We start from the raw sequence: 18,506 nt of genomic DNA, 5'->3' as shown, positions 1-18,506 counted from the left end.
TTCCGCTTCAGGCTCGGTCCCCTCCCCAATCACAATACAGGATGGTTTTCAGATAGTAGGAACACGTGTGGTGTGACGGATCTCATCGGGTGTGGGCCTTGATCTACTATAACTCCTTTGAAGAGGGGTGATTCTTTACAGCTGGGGCCATAAACTACATCTGCAGGGCTAGCTGATAGCCTGGACAATCGGACACAGAGAAAGAGGAGTGTCAGAGGGTGCGGTAGTGAATAGGGCGAAAGGGAGGTGTCGGGCGGGCACAGAGTGTGATTCTCAGGGAAGAGCAGCGCAGATGGGGGGAGGTTTATTGCCCATGCATAAGACAGAGAGCGGTGGTGACCAGTGCCTAGGGAAGATGCTTGCGTGGGTGAGGAGCCATGCTACGAATCGACAGCGTGCAGAGAGTGGGTCTAGTCAACACATCTAAAATGGCTGCCGTGCACGACAAAAGTGTGGCATTTCAAAAAAGGCAAGATGGCGCAGACAATGTTTTTCAACACTTCCTCATTTCCTTCGAATCGAACGTTAACAGACGTTGGGGCATATTACCAAAGTTAAGCGATATTTATCGCTAACGATGCTTACCAACCAATTTTTTACCACTAAGCATTGTCAGAAATTATCGAAGATAAACCTTGCTATTATCAAGGTTTATCGCAAATGCGATAATAAACGGCCGCAATGCATGAATATCGCTAAAAACTCTGCGATATTCATGCATTACCGAGCTAATGCTCTTAGCCATGTTATCCACCTCCCATTGGATAACATGGCTAAGAACTGCTCAGGGCAGGTGTTACTTTTTGGAGATATTCGCGCTTAGCGCGAATATCTCCAAAAGTTGGTAATAGGAGATAGATATCTTGCATGTTGTAATGCAAGTTATTGTGGTATATGAAACTCATACCATAATCTCTCAGGAAAGCAGAAACTGATCCTTTTGGGACCGCCTAAAAAGGCCTAGGGGGTGAGGAGTACTCTACTTTGCCCCCTTTTCACGTTCCGAACTATTTTATTTTACTCTCTTCTGTAATTACACAAAATAGCAGCGATAAGATGCATCGGAGACACACAGTGAGAGAAAGCAGGCCGGAGATGAAGAAGAGATGTCAAATACACATTGGAGATAATATAGTGGCAGAAGGGAAGTAAATATGAGTAAACTTACCATGTAACATAAAAATGTTGCACTCTATACTATAAGTCTCATTTTATACTACAATCACTTCGCTACAACCTCATAAATTAAAAATAAAAATGAATAATGTCTCAAACAATTTTTGATTTCTAAATATAAATTTATTCTTCAGAATTTTCTAAATTTGAAAGAACTAGTAACATGTCCTCATCAGCAATGTCCTCATTAAAAGTCTCCAATGATGATTCTTGTAACTCTATGGTCTCCAAACACTCGATAAATTCGCCATCAAGAGATTGATCAAAAAAATCATTCAAGTCATCTCCTCCTTGTGACAATATTTCATTATTGGTGCTGTCAATTTCAATCAATGTAGTGGAATCATTCAAGTCATCTCCTCGTGACAATATTTCATTATTGGTGCTCTCAATTTCAATCAATGTAGTGGAATCATTCAAGTCATCTCCTCCTTGTGACAATATTTCATTATTGGTGCTGTCCATTTCAATCAATCTAATGGAATCATACAAGTCATCTCCTCCTTGTGACAATATTTCATGATTGGTGCTCTCAATTTCAATCAATGTAGTGGAATCATTCAAGTCATCTCCTTGTGACAATATTTCATTCTTGGTGCTGTCCATTTCAATCAATCTAATGGAATCATACAAGTCATGTCCTCCTTGTGACAATATTTCATTATTGGTGCTCTCAATTTCAATCAATGTGTTGGACAATTCAAAAGAAATTGCCACGGTCTCTTCATTGTGAGCCATTTTATTTTGAAATTGCTTGCTGTAAATTGCAGAAAAAAATAATCACTTTCATTTATCGTTTTTAGTAATACATAATATAAAACTAACTTTATCAAGTATTTAGTATAACAGAAGGACTGCAAATAAATAACAGAAAACATTTTTCAAATTATCTTCAAGTGTACAACATAGTTCCCCTTACAAATTAACAACTCACCTTTTTAAAAGTAGCAGAAGTGTTAGTACTGTGTAAATCAAACACCAGAAATTCACCACCAAAAATTCCTCACAAATGTACCTCAGACAGTAGTATCACAAAATGGCTGTGGTTTCCTCTCATTTGACATATATACATAACCAATTAACTTTCATCACACACAAATACAAAACCAAAGTAACATTTTAATTGGTTCTAAATTTCAACACTTTCAAATGTGTTTTCCCCATGCAATTTTCCATAGGACATTTACATACGTCTACAGCCTGAATGGCTGAACGGAATTACACCAAACTTGGCAAAATGGTACATCAAACCTAAAAGGTCAGGAAGGATCTACTATGCCCCCTTATGGTCATTTCCCCCTTCGCTTTGGCCTCCTCTTGTCTCTCAATCCTACCGAGAGACAAGATGGCGGCCGCTACGGACTGTTTGGAATGTTGACAGACGCCGGAGAACCAATCAGCTTCGCAAAGCTCCGTAACGCGAAAAGTACGCGAAGCGGAGCGCTGTTACAGATATATATCTTTTTTTGAACGTTAATTTCTCAAAATCCACTGGAGCACATATATTGAGACCTAGCAAAGGCACATCGGGCTACCAGTCCCTAATATTTTGCCAAGTTTCGTGCAAATCCATTCAACCGTTCGATTATTATTATTTTGTTTTTTTTTTTGCCCCGCGGGGCCCTTTTAAAACCTCCACATCAAACCTAGGGGGTCAGCGAGGATCTACTATGCCCCCTTATAGTTATTTCCCCCTCTGTTTTGACCTCCTCTTGTCTCTCGATCCTACCGAGAGACAAGATGGCGGCCGCTACGGACTTTTTGGAATGTTGACAGACGCCGGAGAACCAATCAGCTTCGCTTCACAAAGCTCCGTTGCGCGTAAAGTACGCGTCCTGGGACGCTGCCAGGTCCGCTGTTACAGATATATATCTTTTTTTAAACGTTAATTTCTCAAAATCCACTGGAGCACATATATTGAGACCTACAAAAGGCACATCGGGCTACCAGTCCCTACAATTTTGCCAAGTTTCGTGCAAATCCATTCAGCCGTTCGGGCTAAAAGTGAGGCCAACCGCCCTATGGAAAACTCAATGTTAAAAACACGTTTTGGGACCCCCCTTTTTTCTCGGCCCCCCCTTGACGAACCCCCCCTAAATTTTCAAGGGCTGCTCAGAAACAAAAATGTGCCATTTTCCTGAAAATTTCAGCCAATTCCGTCCACAAACGCCAAAGTTATTAGACATAGAATTTTCAAAAATCCCATAGAGAAAAAATCCTAACTATATATACCTACTGGCGACCGCCAGTAGGTAATATATATATATATATATATATATATATATATATATATATATATATTATATATACTTAAGAAAGAAAGCTCCTTCCGTGATACTGGGACCCACGAGGGGTGGCACACACTCCGGCGGAGCGTGCCGGTAATCACAATTCCAAGTCTCATACACAAAAGTTTGTGCGCTCTCAGGAAAAGAGTCAGGAAACACCAGTTACTCGAACACAGGTTTAATCCACACAAAGCGTTTTGCCTTGCATTGTAGTGTAGTTCCTCTATTCCCAATAGGCTCTGCGCATTGGAATAATATCTTCAGCAGTGTAGACGTAGGACTGAGGTTATCTAGGTCTCTACTGACTATATTAGACTTAAGGTTTGCCAGCTAGCTCAGAGGTCACTAGAAACTTTCTCGAATAAACGAGGAGGAGTTTAACCTCCCTGGATAGACAAGAAGGGATTAGCTTCTGACAACCGTACAAAATGACAACTTTGCTCTTCCTGAATAAGAGTATATCTCTAGAGTTGTGTGAAAACAAAAGACAGCTATTTCACTCAGTCAAAGGTGCGTACTTAGTTTCACCAGAATGCAGAGAAAAGAGAGACGGGCGTTTTCAATAAAAGGTGTTATTTATTGAGCAGTCTTCTTCCTCATACAAGAGAAATGAATTGCTACAATTGCAATACTTATAGTAAAGTAAAGTGCGTACAGTAAAATCAGGATTATAAAATAATACTGTAAAAGCATTGATATGGTTTCTTAGCCATATGATACTTTAAAATAGATCAAATAGATACATACATATATACATTGACTAATCGTACTCAACTGGTGCTTTTAAATACGCCTACCCCGGTGTACCTGACCTAAGCCTAATATGTGGGAGGGAGTAAGTAAGTAGCAGTTTAAGTTAAGTTTGTTTTGCCAAGAATCTGACTCAAGAATTCTCTGTAAGGGTTTAGTCAGCTCAGTACCTGGGTAATAGAAAGCAGGAGGTCTGGTATCTCTCTCTCAGGACTCGATATCCCAGCAACCCGCAAAAGTAGGCTGGAAACGCCGGAGCTGGATTTCTCGGCAAGAGAAAAGACAGTGTCTTTCTCAGCGCGTCAAGGAGGAGGGGCAGCCTCCTTGGGCTCTCGCATCAGCTGGGCTCTCGGAAGTAGATAGCTGCTCTGCTCCAGATTCACCACCGTGTGTTTGCTTAAGGCAACGTTGGTATATTTATACCTGAAAGGTGCCTGGGTTTGACGTAAGGTTGGACATAAGACGTCAATAAAGATGTCACTAAGAACTGGCCTTTCTTACAGTGCTTTACAGGAGTTCTAGGACGAAATCAAAACAAAAGCAAGGGGGATTTCCCAGGTTGCTGGAGGCTTGGTTTTGTTTAGAGAACTCGGTGTGCTTACTAGGGGGCCGGAGAAGTAGTCTTGCTTAATGTGACAGCATGTGCTACGACTGAATTATGGATATGATTATTATGCCGTTTTATGGATATTATTGATTATAGCCGGACAAGGGCATGAAATAGGAATATCGATTCAGGTTTCCTAGATAACACACTACAGCAGCTTGTTCATGTGTAGACGTGTTAGAGATCAAACCACATTAATAAAGTAACATGTGAACATCAAAGAAGGACCATTGCAGGTAAAACTATGGTGGCCATCTTGGAGTGGTATTTTAACATACTATTCACACTTTGTCAAAACGAGGAGCAACAAAGAACAGAAATTATTACCTCATGGGTGAACAGAAAATTCTATGCAAAATAATGTACATTACAGTATTATTGTACTCAGGTCAATATTGTTGACTCTAGACAAATGTACCGTTACCTCCTGCTATCGTGGCAAGTGCCCATACGAAGTGGAGAGATGAGCATATCACGTATGATAATACAACTGCCAGATGATATATCTGGCAAACAATGACTGTTACGACTCCTCGAGTAAACAGATAAATCAATTAAATCAATTAAATCAAAAAATCTAAAAATCAATGGCAAGTGCCATGCTTCTGAAAAACAGGTAGATGGTTGCTAATTAAATGCTAGTGCTCAAGACCAACCACAATGATGTTCCAAAACAATGAAAATACCGGTGACATACGTGATCTCTAGAAAAGGAGTGCAAAGGTTAGGTGCGCCCGTGAAAGTGAATGTTCGTGAATGGGCCCCTTCCTTTCCTCCTGTGGAAAAAGAAAAAGAAAAAAGGAAATTAGAAATGAAAAGGATACATAGAGTTTAAGCAAAGAATAACATTATAGACAGTTAATATACGCTCAATATTATGTTCAAGAAATCAATTATATACCGTGATTCCTTTTTTCTGAGAGCAAGAACACTGTCCCCTCCTCTCGGTTTCATCGGGATATGTTCCAAGATTATATAGCTGCAATCGGCCGTGTTCGAGTAATGATACTGTTCAAAATGTCTAGATTTAGGATCATGATTAACTATCGCTCTCAGATATTCCAGGATGCGTTTTTTGGCAGCACAAGTTGTACTGCCTATATACCACAGTCCACATGTACACACAATTACGTAAATTACAAAATTCATACCACATGTTAGAAATTGTGTGAGTTTTTTGGTCACCCCATTATATTTGCTGTTTTTACAGGCCTTGCAGTGGCCGCAGGGATAAAAACCAACAAGCCCATGTTGTGTTTTGGGGGGACAAAGAGTCACATCATTTCTGACCACCAGATCACGTATGTTCTTATTACGTCTGTATGTAATATTGGGTCTGTTAGGCATGGTATTCCCCAAAGGATCATACGTGTGACATAAATATCACTTGATTTGATCAGGTGATATTGATGTCACACGTATGATTCTAACCTACAACTCGGACTCTCAGAAAGTGAAGAAAATTATCACCAAGAACTGGGATATCCTTAAATCTGACAGTACTTTGGGGAATACCATGCCTAACAGAACCTTTGCAACTGTAGCTATTATTTTTCATGTCGGTCCTTCTACAACATCAGGGCATTACACATGCTATTTAAAAAGTTGTAAAGGTTGGACCCACTTTAACGACATTAATTTGACTTTCAAACAACGTTTGCCTTTTGGGTTAAAAAAATCATACCTAGTGTTTTTACAACCAAAATTTAAGTAAAGGTAATTGGCCTTTGAAGACGGGAGCAGTTAATAAAGGTTATTTTGCTGTTTAAAAATATATTCTGAGTAAAAGTGATCCAGGTAATATAAAAAATTGACTTGTCATTTGGGTACTGTAAGTGGATCTCATAGTAAGTGATATTAGTATTATAGAAAATGATGAACATGAGTGAGTCAGAGATGGTTTTACAAATACTTAAATATTGTGAAAATGTTGTATGAGCCTTTCTTTCAGAACGTCGGTAAAAAGGTAATTTCAGAGTTTCTTAGAGTTAATTTGAAAATATACTCATACATCTGACACTATTTGGCCAAAAGGAAAGGTACAGGAATGAGTAAGGAGTCATGACTGGAAAGAAAGGAGTATATGAAAATAATGAAAATATTTCAGATGTTCTTAGAGCTTTTCTTCTAGAAAGTCGATGAAATTGATTTTTTAGTGAACAGCAGAGTACTTTGCAACGAGAAAAGGACCTCCATGATATACTATTTGGCCTCAAGGAAAAGTAAGTCAATCAAAGATTAGTGTACATTTGTCATTTGTCAGTATCTAAGGTTTTTTTTAAAACACAAACTTTTAGATTGTGGTTTTTTTTTCCCCGCTGTCATATGATGAGTAATTTGAACTCACTGTTTTAAGTGAAATTCAATATATTCTGAGAACAGCAAAAATAAACTATGTAACATGTTGTACAAGTTATTCTATTCTTTGGATTGTGTAAATTAAATTGTATTCCCATTCTCTGACACTCACTTTCCTTTTTCCTCTCTCTTTCAGCTCTCTTTACTCACTCACACTGCCTTTCTCTCACTCTGTTTCACACCCATTTGTTTACTCCACTTCTTTCACAACCCCTCATTCTCATTTCAACTGTCTGCATCCCCTCTGTCCCTTGCACCACTTTTCAGCTTTCAGTCTCTCTGCTTTACTTCCCTTTTCCGTCTTTTCCTCCTTTGCTCTTTTACTAATTCCTCTTTACTCACTGAGCAGTATTGTCGCACTCTACCACTATAACTCACCCACTCTCCCTCGCTTATCTTTGTTTGCTCCTTTCTTTTGACCTCTTTTCTCTATTTTTCGTTCACTACCTCTATGTCCTCAGTGCCTCACTCTCCTTGTGTTATGTTCACTTGTGTTTATCTACCTTCTATCATTTCTTTTACAACAACTTCACTGCTCCTCTCTCATCGTTCTTCATCCCATTTCTTTTACTTTGGTTCCATTACTATCCCACATTTCCTTTCTTTCAATGTCTTTCTCTTTACTTTCATCACCAAATTATTTTCTCTCAGTACCACTCTTTTAGTCCTCTTCTCCTCTGTTTCCTTTTTTTGCTCCTTACTCATTTCCTTTTGTCACTCATTGTACTCCACCTCACTCAGTTTTTCTCTTAGTGTGTCTGTCTACTAACTTCCTGACTCCATTTCCCTCAATCGTTGTATATTATCCTCTCTTCCTTCATCCCTTCACTTTGACTGTTCTTCACTTACTCTCAGTTATCTTCTATTTCTCAATCTTCTCAATGCATCCTTAATTAGATTCTTTTCCGTCTCTGTTATTATCTTTTTACTTACTACTGTTTCCTGACTTAGTTTTGCTAACTCACATTGTTTTAGTATCTTTCTTACCTTCAGTTCATTTCTCTGTTCTTCTCTTCCTCTGTGTCAGTGAATCTATATGCCTTACTCTTAGTAATTTGCTCTCAATCTATTTCTTTTTTCTCTTTTTATCCTTCTACCTTACTTTATTTCTCTTTCTGTGTCCTTCACTCTTACTTTATTTCTAAATACACTGTTATGATTTTTAACCTCTTCATTTGTATATTTTAATTTAAAATACACATTTTACTAATTATAACTTATTTTTTCTTCTCTCTTTCACCGATACAAAGTGTAGTAAAAAAATGTAATTAAAGTTACATTTAGTATATGGTAAGTATGACTATAAAAATGTATTTTGTCATCACCCTTTGCTTTAAGCTCACTAATATTTTCTCAAACAACCTCACTCCTGTGTCTTTATTCTGCTTCCCTCACTTATTCTTATTCTCCATGTTTACTCCAATTTCCCTATTTCCCCTCTCATATTCAACTTCTTTCAATCCCTATTCTTTACTTCACTTACCCTCTGTTCGCTTCCTTTGCTTCTTCACTCATTCTGTTTTTCTTAATTATTTACCTTACTCCTACACACACACTTCATCCCCCTCTCAATACATACACACCTCTAACATACACCCCACACACACACCACACACACACCTCATACACACAAAAACATCCCCCCACACACACTCTTCACATACACACACACATTCCATACACACACATACATCGCACACATATACACCCCACACCCATACACTCCTCACACATACTTCACACACCCTCACCTCCACCCACACCAAAACACCCCACACAGCCACACCCACAGACACACCTTACACACCCACACCCCGACCTACACCCACTGACTCCCTATAAGTCACACCTACTGCATTACTTATCTTTCTTTTCTGTTTCACTCAAACCCATTGAGGTACTGTTTTCTTTACTCTCTTTGTCCTTTCTCTTTGTCACTCCCCATGTCTTATCCTAATTCAATTTTTCACCCTCTTTCACCCCTATTTACTTACACTAACTGGTCTTTTCTTACCCTCCCTCACTGTTCTTCATTTATTCCGGTTACGCCACTACCCTTCATTCTCAAGTTTTTTACAGTCCTTTCTTTTTCTTTCAACACCCACTCACATTCTCCCACTATCTCTAGTTTAGTCTTCTTCCTCTCTCTTCGCTTCTTTCGCTCCTTTAGTCATTTTACTTTTCTCACTTTCACCCTATTACACCTTCTCTGTTTTTTGCTATGTAATAAACAATCTCTCTGTGTTCATCCTGTAGCTTTCTTTTTCTTAACATTACTCTCTTTGTGTTCTTCCGTCATGCTAACTCCTTCATAAATTTTTTTTTTTCAATTTTTTTGGGGGGAGCGCTCCGGTACGCGTACCCTAAGAAAAAAAAATTGACAGAGATTCATTAAAAATATAGGTTTATTTTTATAAATAAAAGGTAGTTCTAAAAAGAACTGTTTTTTTTCTTTTTGTTGTTTTATATTTTTTTAAATATTTTTTTGAACATTTTGTACTTTTTTTGGCTTTTCAAACCAGTTTTATATATTTTTTGTATTTTTTATGGCGAGAAACAAAAAACAGGGAATTGTAAATGGCTCAACAGGAGCAAAAAACAAAAAACGGAAAAAATTACTGTTCTTTGGGGCATTTGTGATTGTCACCAGCAAGGACGACGAGCTTCATGCTCTTTTCACCATAGGCGATGAGCTTGCCACATGCAATACATGTGATTCTACAATTTGCAAATCGTGGTTGTATACAAGGCATCATCTCTGTTGTTTCTGGTCCCGATGGAGTGGGTTGTGTTCTTTTGGAGGTGGTCCTTGAAGACTGGGGGAGGTTACTGGCCAGTTCCCTGAGCTCTGCACGAGAATAGTTGTTAGGATGCTATTATTTTTTATTTATTTTTTTGTAAATTTTAGTTTCTATTTTTGAATATGTGTTTCAAGGGTTACATTACAGTGAAAGGAGGTCTGTCACTCTGTCACAAGGATGGTGTCATCAGTGATGTCATGAGTGATGTCACTGACCATGTCATGAGTGATGTATTATGTGACGTCATCAGCAGTGCATTGCACGCACAAGTTATAGTGAGTCCAACTAACTATAACATGGGAATTTAATTGGTTTTATGCCAGTAAAATTTCCAGCTAACTATAACTGGTGTGAAACCTATGGTTTTTTCAGTGAATATATATATATATATATATATATATATATATTATCCACCAATTAGTTCTCTCGAAGGTGCACACTTTTGCACGGTTGTTGCTGGACAGTAGGGATGAACGCCCCCCTACTCTAAATTAATCACCAAAAAGAAATTAATGTCCGCTCTCGCTCAATACGATAATTTGGGTTTATTCACAAGAGACTACAGAACAGTCTCCTTCACCTTACGCGTTTCGACCGCATGTCTTGTTCACAGTGTTGCCACTAGTCCATCATTTCTTTCTAAATTATATACCTTCATGTCCATTAGCATATAATGGTGCATTCTGGGTGAGGTAGTTTTTTATATAACAATTGGAAATTTAAACGTTTGTTTCACAGAAAACTAATAAACAGTTTGTAGTCATTTCGGTCACCATATGAATAGTTCAAAATTACCAATTGTAAAAATAGGATCCCTATTACCAATCTTTTGTCGATTCACACGATAGGAACATCCTATCTAACCTATGTAAAGATTTTAAAACGACTTATATTCAACAAGTAATACATTCATTAGTTGCGATGCATTTACTATTCTTTGTAATATATTGTTCAGTATGGGCTAAGTGCCCTAGGGATTCCTATTAAATACCAATTGGATCATATTTATTTATTTAGGCTTAGTGCCTATAAAGTCTCTGGTTTTGACCTTTTTGCAAAGTTTCTGGCATCAAAAGGTTATTCGAGCAATCAATTATAGTCTTAATCATGTCACTTGCATGTTCTATTCACAGGTGGACGTGCATTTCTTCATCCATATTTAATCCCCTCGGCGTTTTAGTTTGAAATCTGATAATCAGGCGTGACTCCAGTCGTCTCAATTGTTGTTTTCTATACCCTCCTCTTTCATTTGGAGGGATGGTTGCCCGTCCGCTGTAGCGCACATCTTTCCATGTTTTGCCTGTGTGTTGAGCCATATGTTTAGCAATTGCGTAAGACATGTCACCATTCTGAATGGCCCTGATGTGTTCAAGAATCCTTTTGTGTAAGGGACAGGTCGTCATTCCGATATAGTTTTTACCACATGCACATGTTAATATGTATACCACATATGTGGTTTTGCATGTGATAGTGTCCTCCACATTGAAGATCTTGCCCTGTGGGTCAGTCAGAAATTTGAGGGATCGGCCTATTGTGCATGCCTTACATTGATAGCATTTGTTAAACCCACTTTGTCTTGATGTCAGCCAATCCTTTCTCTTTTTCAGTTGAAAATGGCTTCTCACCAATTTGTCTTGTAGTGAGGGTGGTCTCCTATAGGTTATCAGGGGACGCTCGCCTAATTGTCCCCCAATATCTGGGTCCTTCCTGATGACATTCCAATATTTGTTGAGTATTCTTCTAACGTTTTGACTCTCTTTGCTGTATGTCGTGATCATCCTGATAGGTTCAATTTGTGCTTGTGTCTTATCCACTTCCGCTTTATTGATCAAAGTTTCTGTTCTACTCAAAGCTCTAGCCTTTAGTTCGCCTTTCTTTACATCATTATATTTATGTCCTCTTTTAAGGAATCTCTTGGCAGTCTCTTTGTACTTCCGGTTCATCTCTTTCATATTGGAGCAGTTTCTTTTTATCCTGATGAATTCCCCATAGGGTATGCTTTTTTTCAAATTTGTGGGATGGAAACTGTCTCCATTTAATATGCTATTCGTGGCTGTACTTTTGCGGTGCACTGTTGTTTCAATTTGTCCATTCGCCACATAGACCTTAGTGTCTAGAAAAACTATTTCCTTGTCGCTGATTGTTGATGTAAATCTCAGCCCTATTTCATTGTTGTTAAGTTCATCTAGATACTTGTTAAATTCCATGGCTGTTCCGTTCCAAATAAGGAACAGGTCGTCGATGAAGCGGAGCCAGAGTATGACCGTAGATGTATAATGGTCATACTCTTCCCTCCAGGCTATTGTTCTTTCCCACCAACCCATTGCTAGGTTGGCGTAGCTTTGGGAAAATGCGACTCCCATGGCAGTTCCGCATCTTGAGCCCACTATGTTTTATTGAAAAGAAAGATGTTATTGTTGAGACAGAGTTCTGTCATTTCTTTGATCATGCACCAGTGCTGTAGGTCTTCCAGAGGTTTTTGTTTAAAGAATGATTCCATAGCTGTTAGACCCATGTTATGAGTTATGGAAGTGTATAAAGACACTACATCAATAGTAGCTAGTTGATATCCTTCCACCCATGCAATGTTCATCAAATTACGTAGAAAGTCTCCTGTGTCCTTTATATATGATGTTAGTGTAGGGACTATCGGTGCCAAAAAGGAGTCCACATAGATTGAGAGATTTTCATATATAGAACCACAGCTAGCAATGATGGGTCTACCAGGAGGTTTCTTTAGTGTCTTATGTACTTTTGGCAGGAAGTACATAGTTGGCATAATAGGATCTTCATTGGTTAGAAATTGCACTTCCTGATCTGTGAGTAATCCTTGATTATGCCATTTGGTGAGCTTGATATTCAATTCGACAATCAATTCATTGATCGGATTTTTTTTTAGCTTTTCATAGTTTTTTGTATCCCCTAATTGGCGCATAGCTTCCTGCATATAGTCGGTTTTCTCCATAATGACTATATTCCCGCCTTTATCAGCGGGCTTGATTTCTAATAAGTCATTTTTCATCAGAGCCTTTAATGCTTTGCAACCAAAATTGACATATTTTCTCTATTTCCTTTTTGTATATTTTTTTTCATTTTTTCAAGATCTCCATTCACTAGATCAAAAAATGTATCTATTTTGTTGCCTGGATATAGTGCGGGCAGAATCTAGATTGTTTTTTAAATTTTGTTTTTTGATGTTTTTCAATATTCTGTCCCGTATTTTGTAGCATTTGGCTATCAGTCATTGTGGAATCCTCCACCTCATTAGCAAGCTCAAATGCAGTGTGCATCGCTGGAATTTCTCCAATGGTGATCCGCGTATCATTTCCATCAGTGATATCAATATTTTGATCATTAGTATCAAGTTGTGTCTCTCTTTTTTTTTTTAAATTTAGCCAATTTCAGTTTGCGCGTGTATTCATATAGGTCAATTTTCGTTTCTACTGGATGAAGGGGACTGTTCTGTAGTCTCTTGTGAATAAACCCAAATTATCGTATTGAGCGAGTGCGGACATTAACTTCTTTTTGGTGATTAATATATATATATATATATATATATATATATATATATATAAACATATATATATATATATTCACTGAAAAAACCATAGGTTATAGACCATATATAGTTAGGAATTAGCATTTACAAAACCTTATTTTACTCACACAAAACCATTGAAATTCGCATATATAGTTAGTTGCACTAACTATATATCGCGCACCCGCAATCCACTGCTGATCATGTCACATACTACATCATTCATGACATGGTCAGTGACATCACTGATGACATCACTGATGACATCTCAAATGACATCACTGATGACATCACTGATGACATCTCAAATTACATCACTGATGACATCACTGATGACATCTCAAATGACATCACTGATGACATCACTGATGACATCTCAAATGACATCACTGATGACATCACTGATGACATCACTGATGACATCTCAAATGACATCACTGATGACATCACTGATGACATCTCATTTGACATTACTGATCACATCACTGATGACATCATTCATGTGATAATACGATGAACCTCTTCAGACTCTAATATAACCTTAGATACACTCAGTGTAAACAGACACTCACAGACTGTCACTCATCCATGGAGTTACTCACACACCTAGTCAGTCATGCAAAGAATCAATCACACCTCCATTTCCTCAACTATACAGTTATACACACCTTACTTATTCAAACATATACTAACACATATTTACTCTCTTATACAATCCCTGATACAAGTTCACAATGATCCATACAGCCACTCACACATTCACTGCCTCTTATGCACAGTTATTTATATATGTCAACTCTCACATGTACTGTGTTTTACATATGTACTTACTTTGACATGTAGCACTGAGATATCCATTCACTCACCAATACACTCATGCACACAGTCAACCGCCCATACAGCTGTTTCCACATGCACTTTTGAACCCATACATCTAGTGAATCAACTGCTCACACATCTATGCACAGAGTCATACACCTCCCAGCCACCCACACACACACTCAGTCTCCCATACAAATACTGGGCAACCAATCAATAACCCATAAAGTTACTCATATAGCTACTGATCAATACATGCAGCAGTTTACAGAACAACAGACATAATGATGCACAAATTAAGACAGTTTAGTCACTAACCCATGCACTCAGTGAGACACATTTAATCACTCCCTCATACAGTCAGTCATGCACCTACTAAATCCTTCATCCAGACACTTATACATCCACTCATTCTTCAATATGTAAGACATATTTTAACTTTACAGAAACATACAGTCACTGGATGTTGTCATCAGTGATGTCATCAGTGATGTCATTTGAGATGTCATCAGTGATGTCATCAGTGATGTCACTGACCATGTCATGAATGATGTAATATGTGACATGATCAGCAGTGGATTGCGGGTGCGCGATATATAGTTAGTGCAACTAACTATATATGCGAATTTCAATGGTTTTGTGTGAGTAAAATAAGGTTTTGTAAATGCTAATTCCTAACTATATATGGTCTATAACCTATGGTTTTTTCAGTGAATTTTCAAGGTTTTGTAAATGCTAATTCCTAACTATATATGGTCTATAACCTATGGTTTTTTCAGTGAATTTCAATGGTTTTTTAATAGCAAATATCAAAAGCTGTAAAATGTATTCTTCTTTTAAAGGAAAAATATATTTTATATGTATTTAATATATTTTTTCATGTATATACATTTTTTGAGGGAACGAATTTATCAACTATCATGCTGAAGAAGAGTGTGGGGAAAAAAAAACAAAGAGGAGGACTAAGAGGAAAGAACAATCAGTTCAAAAATACAATTGCTTTAAAGCATGAAGTGCTTTTCCAAACATTTACATTTAAATAACCCATATTAGAACATACAAAATATCTACAGAGGAGACGGTGTACATTGAATTTTAGACTCTTCATTGGTACCTACATGTTGGTACTTACATCACCCACACAACACAACAGCTCTATTCATAGCTACCCTACCTCAAAGCACTCTAAAATAATATTTTAATATTTTCCTTGGTTTTCTCCTTGTTACGCTTTCCGGAACGCTACCCGGTTACATATATGGGCCTCCTCAGCCACCCTCAGAAAACCTAGGGGGTCAGGATATGTCTCCCGTGCCCCCTTATACCCATTCCCAACATTGTTTATCCTCCATCTTGTGACTAAATTTGTCCGAAACACAAGATGGTGGACTCCCGTTACGCTACCGGTGAGCTACCCGGTTCGCGTACCGGGTAGGGCTTCCACCGCTAAAATCGAAAATAAAATTATTTTATTTCTTTGCCCCGCGGGGCCCTTTAATAGCCCCCACATCAAACCTAGGGGGTCAGGAGGGGTCTACCTTGCCCCCTTTCATTCATTTCCCCCTTCGTTTATTTCCACCTCTTGTCTCTCGATCCTACCGAGAGACAAGATGGCGGCCGCTCCGGACTGTTTAGAATGTTGACAGTCACCGGAGAGCCAATCCGCTTTTACTCGCGAAGTTCCGTTACGCGTCTGGTACGCGAACCGGGGCGCTAACCGGGACGCTGTCACAGATTAAGCATGGGCGTAAAATCCGTTCCGCTCGCGGATTTTGCGGATTTTTGGTAAGTTCGCAATCCGCGAACTCTCGCGAACTTACCGAAAATTCGTAAATCCGTGCGAAGCGGATTTTTTTGCTTGGTCGCACTTGCCAACTAGAATACTATACAATTTCGCGGGAGTAAACACTTGCGAAAACGTAGATGCGGCGGGCAGCGACAATCTCGCAATTGCGAGATTGCAAAATTTGCAATTTCGCACAAGAAATCCACCAGCAGGCAGCATAAACCTTGAAAATTATGATTTTTATCAGAATAACTCCTCAGGTTGACATTTGCCTGCACTTTTTTTTGCAAGGATTCCATTTTGGGGGGGGGGGTGGGAGGAAGGAAGTGCCCCACAGTCTCCAACTTCCAGTTCCTGTCCAGCAGGCTCCTCTCAGTGCTTTCTTCATGTGCTGGTCACTTTGATTTGGATCTTGACCTGGAAGCACTCAGCAGGTGCAAAAGTTCAATCTTATCATTAGTAACCATTCCCTGTAGTGCCTGGAAGGATTACTTTTTGTGGATGCTGCTGGATATTTGGATTTTTGCAAAACTGAAAGCACTCAGCAGGTGCAAAAGTTCAATCTTATCATTAGTAACCATTCCCTGAGGGGCCCCTTCAGAGTTCAGTTGCCTACTTGCAACTATTCTATGACCCTGCTCTGACCCTCACAGCAGGCTCAGAGAAAGCAATTACAGATAAGGAAGCAGGTTCCAGCCAGGAAGTTCAAATTCAGTAACACATTAATCAGCCCCTAATTCATTTATGTCAGTTAAGGCAGGGCAGGTGTGCTTTTCCACCCATAATCTAGAGTGATGAACTAGAGGGTGGCATGGGTGAGCCAGAGGGTGGCATGGGTGAGCCAGAGGGTGGCAGTGGTGAAACAGAGGGTGGCAGTGGTGAAACAGAGGGTGCTGTGATGAACCAGATGTAGAAACAACATGTTCGCGACCGTTGCTACCCGAAAAGTAAGTTCGCGTTTGCGAACTGGTACAAAATCCTCGCGAACTGGCAGAAATCCTTGCGAACACAAAAAAAAAAATCCGCACATTCGCGAGAGTTCGCGGATTTTGCGGATTGCGAATCCGTAAATACGCAATTTCACGGATTGCCAATTCGCAAAATCCGCCCATGCTTATCACAGATATATATATTTTTTTGAATGTTAATTTCTCAAAATCCACTGGAGCACATATCTTGAGACCTAGCAAAGGCACATCGGGCAAACAGTCTCTACAATTTTGCCAAGTTTCATAGAAATCCATTCAGCCGTTCGAGCTAAAAGTGAGTCCAACCGCCCGATGGAAAACTCAATGTTAAAAACACGTTTTGGGACCCCCCTTTTTTCTCGGCCCCCGCTTGACGAAACCCCCCCAAACTTTCAGGGGACGCTCAGAAACAAAATGTGCCATTTTCCTGAAAATTTCCAATTCCGTCCATCAACGCCAAAGTTATTCAACATAGAATTTTCAGAAATCCCTATTCAAAAAAATCATTACTATATATACCTACTGGCGACCGCCAGTAGGTAATATATATATATATATCTATATATATATATATATATATATATATAGATATATATATGTATATTACCTACTGGCGGTCGCCAGTAGGTATATATAGTTAGGATTTTATCCCTATGGGATTTTTGAAAATTCTATGTCTAATAACTTTGGCGTTTGTGGACGGAATTGGCTGAAATTTTCAGGAAAATGGCACATTTTGTTTCTGAGCAGCCCCTGAAAATTTTGGGGGGGTTCGTCAAGGGGGGGCCGAGAAACAAGGGGGGTCCCAAAACGCGTTTTTCCCATGGTAATTTCCATAGGGCGGTTGGCCTCACTTTTAGCCCGAACGGCTGAATGGATTTGCACGAAACTTGGCAAAATTGTAGGGACTGGTAGCCCGATGTGCCTTTTGTAGGTCTCAATATATGTGCTCCAGTGGATTTTGAGAAATTAACGTTTAAAAAAAGATATATATCTGTAACAGCGGACCGAGCAGCGCCCCAGGACGCGTACTTTTCGCGCAACGGAGCTTTGTGAAGCGAAGCTGATTGGTTCTCCGGCGTCTGTCAACATTCCAAACAGTCCGTAGCGGCCGCCATCTTGTCTCTTGGTAGGATCGAGAGACAAGAGGAGGCCAAAGCGAAGGGGCAAATGACCATAAGGGGGCATAGTACATTGTCGCTCACCCCCTAGGTTTGATGTGGAGGTTTTAAAAGGGCCCCGCGGGGCAAAAAAAAATAAAAATAATAATAATCGAACAGCTGAATGGATTTGCACGAAACTTGGCAAAATTGTAGGGACTGGTAGCCCGATGTGCCTTTGCTAGATCTCAATATATGTGCTCCAGTGGATTTTGAGAAATTAACGTTCAAAAAAAGATATATATCTGTAACAGC

The sequence above is a fragment of the Lissotriton helveticus genome, chromosome 3_1 (genome assembly GCF_964261635.1).
Source record: "Lissotriton helveticus chromosome 3_1, aLisHel1.1, whole genome shotgun sequence".
Lineage (NCBI taxonomy): Eukaryota > Metazoa > Chordata > Amphibia > Caudata > Salamandridae > Lissotriton > Lissotriton helveticus.
This window is presented reverse-complemented; position numbering follows the sequence as displayed.